Consider the following 7,781-nt stretch of genomic DNA (forward strand, 5'->3'; position numbering starts at 1 on the left):
GAAAACGGGCGAAAATACTGCAAAACGGACACTGAACTGGGTCTGACCCGCGTTCACGCGGGTCAGATGAATCCGACCCGCGTGATCGCGGGTCGGAATGATCCGACCCGTGAGCACGCGGGTCGGACACAAGTCCGACCCGCGGAACGCGGGTCGGAATTTGGGAGAAGGGGGTAAAAACCCCATTTCTTTCTTCCTTCTTCCTCAGTTTCGGTTCCAGGTCCTTGTTCTTCCCCATCTCCTTTGTTCAAGAACTCCTTCAGCTCAAGAGTTCCAACCGAGATAAAACTCCCCTGCCTTTAAATCCTTCATCTCCTTCTCCTCAATCCCTCTACAACCGATTGGACTCTAGGGTGTCGGCTGCTCAGTTCGGGTTCGAGCACTTGGTGGATTTCACTTCGACGGGACTCCTCTCCTCCTTGATTCTTCTTCGAATTTCAGGTGAATGTACCCTTTTTGTTTCAATTTCGTTCTACTCTTCATGTTTGGGCTTGATTTGTGGCTGATTTTTTTTGAATTTTGACCTAAAAAAATCGAAGCCCTAGTTCTTGAATTTTGGGGAAAACCGAAACCTGAACTTGAGCTTTGAATGATGATCGAATTTTTGAGTTTGATTGTGTTCATGGCTTGATATCTGCGGTCTCAACTCTCTAATCTTGGGGGAGAACCGAATCTTGAATATGGGGTTTGAGGAGCTGGCCGAAATTTGACCTGGGTTTGTTGTGTTCATGGCTTGATGTTTGACGCCTTCAACTCTCTGATCTTGGGGGAAAACCGAATTTTTTCTCTCTTTTTTTTTTGATGATTGGCCGAAATTTGACCTGGGTTGATGTCTGAGTGTGTCCTGCTCTTTCAAAGTATATATATATATATATATATTTTTTTTTATGCATCAAAGCTTCCGATGATGTATGATCTTCTGCAAGTCATCTGTTTCAATTTTACCTGGACTAAATTCGTCATCCATGTCAAATAGCAACAGGTTGAAATCCCCTTTCATATAATAAGGAATTATTTAGGCAATTTTGAACTGGAAGCGAGAAACTTCCGGATTTTTTTTGTCTAGTGCACTGCTCTACAACTCCTGAGCTGAAAAGTATTGATTCAGGACATGCATCTCGCATATCAGTAAGCATTGATCTATTTATAACTGGCTTTCTCCTCAGCAGATGATTATCTGGTGATAGGCTTGATATTTTCCATGAATCCTCAAAATGGAATCCAAACTTGTATGTGGTTGAGAACCTTTATGATTGAATTCGTGTATATGTGATTGAACTCTTGCATATGGTTGAACTCTTGTATATAATCCAAATTCGAATTTGTATATAGCCGAACCCTTGTATATGCCTTGAATTCAAACTTGTACATGACCGAGTTCTTTGTATTTAACTCTGTGACACTTAACTTGAACCGAGAATGTCGTATAGGTTTAATTAGACCTTTAATTGGAAAATTCCATTTTATAGAATTTCAATTAAAGATTCGCAATTTCCCTTTTAGTCTTTCGATTTATGTATCTCGATTCTTGATCTGACTGAGCTGTTGATCTTTATTGCAGATTAGCTATGTCGACGCTTTGGACCGGCTGGAGCGCGAATTCCGACGGTTACAAGAGTTGAAGACTGCTGGTAGCTCAACGTACACAGCCATTTGGATGGAATCTCGTCTACAAGCATGGCACGACACTCGGGCTTCGGCTGGACTTGAGATTCAAACGCAACAAAGTCGGGTGGATCAAATGGAGGCCTTGGCTATCTTGGGGATGGCGAAGGATGACTTGGAGCGTTCACGAGTTGTGATATCCGGAAAATTGGAGCTCTCGAAACGGAAGTTAGCCAAGATCCAACAAGAGGCTGCGAAAACATTATCCCTCACCGAGGAATCCTTCAAGGTTGCATTGCAGTGTGAGCTTGAGCGAACTTATACAGAGGAATTGACTAAACTTGAACAGCAAGCCTGTAGTCACAAACTTCATGTAGATTGATTGTAACTCTTGTACCTGCAAACTCAATTTTATTAATAGAAAATATGTCTTTTTCATTCATTATGTCTCATTTATTATGATGTCTTACTCCGTATGGAATAATCAACCACTACGTATGGAATAATCAACCATAATACTTGTGGGATTTTTGGCAAACCCCCAGCCTTCAACGGGTTTGATGAGCCTTTACCGACTACCGTTTGAGTCGGGCTAGCATGTGAATTATTAAAACCCGTTTCACATGTAACGTTGCGCTAAGAGAGTTAATTCTCCTAGACTTGGTGCTATGATTTTGAATACATAGACTTCGTCTTTCTCATGGGAGTAGACTAAACGGCAACGCGTATTAGGCGTTGACTTACCCCTCCTTAGGCTTCGGGGTAAATTCCCCAGGCTTAGACCCTGGTGTCTTTTTCAATCGGTGAAAGACTAAACCGGCGACGTGTGTTAGACGTAGACTTAAGATTTTTGGCAAACCCCCAGCCTTCAACGGATTTGATGTGCCTTTACCGATTACCGTTTGAATCGGACTAGCATGTGAATTATTAAAACCCGTTTCACATGTAACGTTGCGCTAAGAGAATTAATTCACTTAGACTTGGTGCTATGACTTTGAATACATAGGCTTTGTCTTTCTCATGGGAGTAGACTAAACGGCAACGCGTGTTAGGCGTTGACTTACCCCTTCTTAGGCTTCGAGGTAAATTCCCCAGGCTTAGACCCTGGTGTCTTTTTCAATTGGTGAAAGACTAAACCGGCTACGTGTGTTAGACGTAGACTTAAGATTTTTGGCAAACCCCCAGCCTTCAACGGATTTGATGTGCCTTTACCGATTACCGTTTGAATCGGGCTAGCATGTGAATTATTAAAACCCGTTTCACATGTAACGTTGCGCTAAGAGAATTAATTCACTTAGACTTGGTGCTATGACTTTGAATACATAGACTTCGCCATTTCTTACGGGAATATGGCACTCGGCAACGCTTGTTAGACGCTGACTCATCCCTACTTAGGATTCGGGATAAAAGTCCCCAGACTTATATTCTGGTATCTTTTTCATTCGGTGAAAGACTAAACCGGCAACGCGTGTTAGGCGTAGGCTTATCTCTATTTAGGAATCGAGATAAAATTCCCCGGGCATAAAGTGCGCGGATTTGAGAATTACGTCTTTTCTCAGGGTAAAGACAAACCCGAAAACGAAAGAGGAAGAATTTTATATTCTATCTTTCAACACTGAAGAGGAAGAATTTTATATTCTGTCTTCAGTTGGAAAAGAAACTCGAGGTGGGATCTCCACCCCCAGAATCCGGAAAGATGAAACTAAGAGTGGGATCTCCACTCTGAGAATCAGAAAGATTCAAACGACCCTAACTTTTATAGGATTGGTTGTTTGATCTAAGAAAAGAGTTCCTCATTTATTGAGGGGAAATTCCAATTTCGACCCTAACTTTTATAGGTTTGGCTAAAAAGGAAAAGATGGAAGTTTTTCATTTATCGAAAGAGATGACTCGATCTTAGTCCTAACAATCTGCAGGTTTGACTAAGTGAGGTTGGAGACAATCCTAACTTTTATAGGTTTGATTGCTCGAATTAAAAATGAACATCTCGTTCATGGAAGGAATCGAGAGGAGAATTTGGCTTCGGTCCTAACTTTTATAGGTTTGACCTGAAAGCAAAGAGAGCGGAATACTGGTAGCAGTAGAAATACTGGTTTGTACTAGCCACTCGATGGGGGATTTTGATGTTAAGTGATTAGGCCTTAACACGTCAAGTTTTGGGAGTTGCCATGAATTGGCGGATAGAATTTTAGTGGACCCACTGTCAATTGATTTGATCAGTGGAGGATTTTGTGGGGAAAGATTGATTTATCAAAAAGATCAAATCTCATTAATCAATAATAAAACACGCTTTAACTTCGAAAACATTCAGAGTCCAAGTGTGAATTTTTATTTATTATAGCAACTGGGTTATCCCTAAGAATACCACATGCAGTATTCTTCTGAGAACTTCCCGATACATTGATTATCCTGAATACACTAAGGGTAGTATTTCTTCAGGAACTTGCCGTTTATCGGCATCATAAGTCGATCGCGTTCTTTGGTAATAAGGCGATATACGCCGTTGAGTAGGTTATCTCTACTATAAACGCAGTTGACTGTTAGTTGAGAATCACCGAAAACTTTTGAGATATTCGACCCTAACTCTTTGGCGAAACTGAGTCCAATAAGCAATGTATTATTTTCAACCCTTTTGTTGATGTCGGGTTATCCTTAAGAATATTATGTATATTATTCTCCAGGAACTTCCCGTTTGATACAAGGAAAACAGTTTATACTCGTATACCTGTTGGAGTTTTGAAAGGAGCAGTTTATACTCGTATACTTTTCGGAGTAATGGTCGTTCTCACTCGGTTTATTCTGCCATTGAGACACCGGCTTCAATTAAGGCCTGTATTGTATTTTTGAGAGTGATACAAGTCTTGGTGGAATGATGGATCCTCCTGTGGTATTCACAATATTTTGGGTCTGAACTCCCGTTGGCTTCCTCCTCGCTTTTAATAGGTGGGAGCTTGATTTTGTCGTTTTTCAGGAGGTACTTGAGGATGGCTGGAACCTCATCATCCTTGAAAGAGTATCGTTGCATCTGAAGCGACTGTTGTGGCGATCGCTCCCATGGTTGTCGTTGTGACGTTTGATCAGCAGCGAACCTGGGTACAAACTCTGATTGGCTTTCCTCAACTCTCTTTCTTTTGGGATAGCGTCTGGGGCGTGACAATCAGTCTTGATGACCATATTCAGATTCGGACCATTGTTATTTGTCCTATCTGGAATAGGCGTGGTTGGTGTAGCGCAACAGCTAGACCCAGCTTGATGATCAGATTTAGGAAATTTACACCTTTCAGCTTGCAACTCTCTTATTTGTCGCATAGCCAATTCCATCTTACCCTCAAATTCTTCTTTCTGCTTGATTAACGCTTCTTGAACTATTTGAGTGAGCTGGTCAGGAGTAATGTTGAACGCATCCCTAGTGTTTTTAGAAAGACGTGATAACTCGTGTAGAGTTACTTTCACTGGGATGTTAGCCAATTGGGTCATAACATCGAAGTTGTATGAAGTGTTTGAATTTCCCAGTTTATCTCTTCCAATCGGCTGATTGAATCGAGACTGCCTCGGGTTTTGAACATCTTGGTGCAGGGGCTCCTGTTGGGTCTTCTCAGCAGGTGCGGGGGTAGTTGTAATCATCTCCGCCCCAGCCAGTCGATCAGAAACACTTGGATATTTGAAACGATACTCGTTCCCATTTCTGGTGGTGAGGACTGGCTCTCTGGTGGTTACAAAAGTTTCATGTTCATTGTCGGAAAATGAAAAAGTAGGAATTGTTTCGTCGTCTTCCTCTGGAACGATCGAGGTTTCGTAACAGGATTTTCCTTTGCCTTTTGATTTCTTCTGGGGTGACGATCCGGCCCATTGTTCATCTTCAATCAGATCGGGATGAACCCATATAATCTCACCATTTGGGGCTGTGTGTGGCACAAGTCCCTTCTGACGTTGTTTGTGAGGATCGTCGTTGACGGTCTTTATTGCCACATTTATCACAGGCTCAGGCTCAAACCAATTCAAAGGAACAGACCCAAAGCTGATTGAAACTGCATTTGCACCCACATTCTTTTCCTTAGGTTGCTTCATAGTGATGACCCCAACATCAATCAAAGCTTGGATCTTGTCTTTTAGGGCGTAACACGACTTGGTAGGGTGGTGCACCGCTTTGTGGAATGCGCAGTATTTCGGATCATTAACCCTTTTGGCGTCTTCCTGATCTTGGATTGGAGGCAACTTAATCTTGTTGTTTTCTATGAGGTATTTGAAAATACCGGGGACTTCATCTTCTTTGAATGAGTAGACCTTCGGGAATTTCGGTTCCGAAGTCTTCTGTTTCTGAGGCTGTTGTTGCCACCGTGACTGCTGCTGTTGTGGTTGCGATTGCACTTCGAATGTTTGGTTCGCGTCCACCGCATTCGATTGTGCTTTTCCTTTGCCCTTAGGGATAAAGTTTTGTTGTGGAGCATTATTCGCCGTTTGACCCCTTTCTGCTTTCTTCCTCTTAAGGAATCGCTCGGCTCGTTCTCCTCGCACTTTTAAGTCTTTCCAGGTCTTCGGTGGTGCCATTCCCATAGCTTCGAGGATGTCCAAGGAAAGATTATTGTGACAAGTCTCGAGGATGAAGTCTTCACTGATCGGATCCCTGCAGTTCATTGCTTTGTTTCGGAATCTCTTCACGAAGTTTTCGACCGTCTCACCATTTTTCTGTTTCTCGTCAAATAGTGTGCCGATTGAAATCTCGGTGTCGTCGTCGAAGAAGTTTGTCAGAAACATGTCCTCCATGTCATCCCAACTGCTGATACTCCCCGGCTTGAGGCGGCGATACCAATCGAAGGCTGCTCCACGAAGAGTGCCCACGAATGACCGCACCATTAAGGGTTCATTCCCAGAGATTATTCCTAAATGGGACTTAAAATATATCAAATGTTGGGTCGGGGAGCCCTTCCCATCAAACGGTGTAAAATTGATCAAGTTGAATTTCGCCGGGTATGGAATTGATTCCCATTCCCTTGGATATGGACATGGTATCCCAGACCTTTTCACTTCTTGGGCACTCATCAATGCGTTAATCTTGCTTTCCAAGTCCCTCATTTTCTTATCCTCACTCGTATTCGTTTTCGAGTGATTTCGGGGAGAAGTAACGTGATCCTCCTTTGTGTTGTTATCATCCGAAGGGCCACCTCCATTATTGTTGTTGACGGGAGGGGTATTGACATTGTCCTCCTCCCGCTCGTTATCATCTTGATTCGGATTGTTGCGACGACTAGACTCCCCTTGGTGAGTTGTTAGTATCGCGATTTGCTGGTCATGCATTTCTCTCATCTGTTGCATGGCCATCTCCATCTCGAACTTGAAATTTTCCTTCTGCTTAGTCAGAGCGTCCTCGAGCAACTTAGCCACCTGTTCGGCGCTAATCATAAGTGACTCATAGGGCTGTCCTGCACTTGAAGCGGTGTCATCGGAGGCCATCGCTGAGCAAGCATCCGAGCCGGCATCCGAGCAAACCTCCGAAGTTTCATCTTCTGAAGGAAGTCCCTTCTGTATTCTTTGGTAGTTCTTTCGCCTACTGGTCCCTGTTCGCAATCGAGTCATACGTTGGGACACTTCGGTGAACTGATCCGGACTGAAGTGTCGCTTTGGTAGTTCTTTCGCCTACTGGTCCTTGTTCGCAATCGAGTCATACGTTGGGACACTTCGGTGAACTGATACGGACTGAAGTGTCGCGTTGACTTTCCTCTTCCGGTCATGTTAACAGATACTTTTGGAAATTCATCATCTTGGAGAGCAGCTCTCTTCCTTCGGAAATGTCTTGGTCTGGGTTCGGACGTTTTGGTAGAGATTCTTTCAAACACTGAAACTCTCTCCGGGGTGGTCTTGGAACAACAACATTCTGACAACACTGCCTTGATGATTTTGGCACATGGACAGTGAGAATCTGTATTCCGGGCACTCATTTTCCTGGATTTGTTCGCACCCCCAGCTTGATAGTACAACTCGTCAGTTTGATGACTGGAGCAACCTATCGTGTGTTGGCACGACTTCCCAGGTATAACGTCTTCGTCTGACGAGTACGTTTTCTTCTGAGGATACAACGCTTTGTTAGCATTTTCAGGAGTCGCATGTCTAAGGCGACGTTTTTGTGAATGTCGGCCCTCAACAGGCTCCTGGATTTCAACACGCAGTCCAATGCGGTC

At 43.4% G+C, this 7,781-nt stretch overlaps 1 long non-coding RNA gene across 1 annotated transcript; it reads left to right on the forward strand.

Annotated features, from left to right (window-relative positions):
* Positions 294-2,050, forward strand: LOC109844453. The gene is made up of 2 exons (XR_002248034.1): positions 294-441; positions 1,562-2,050. It is a non-coding gene; the product is annotated as an uncharacterized LOC109844453 (long non-coding RNA).

This window comes from Asparagus officinalis, chromosome 1 (genome assembly GCF_001876935.1).
Source record: "Asparagus officinalis chromosome 1, Aspof.V1, whole genome shotgun sequence".
Lineage (NCBI taxonomy): Eukaryota > Viridiplantae > Streptophyta > Magnoliopsida > Asparagales > Asparagaceae > Asparagus > Asparagus officinalis.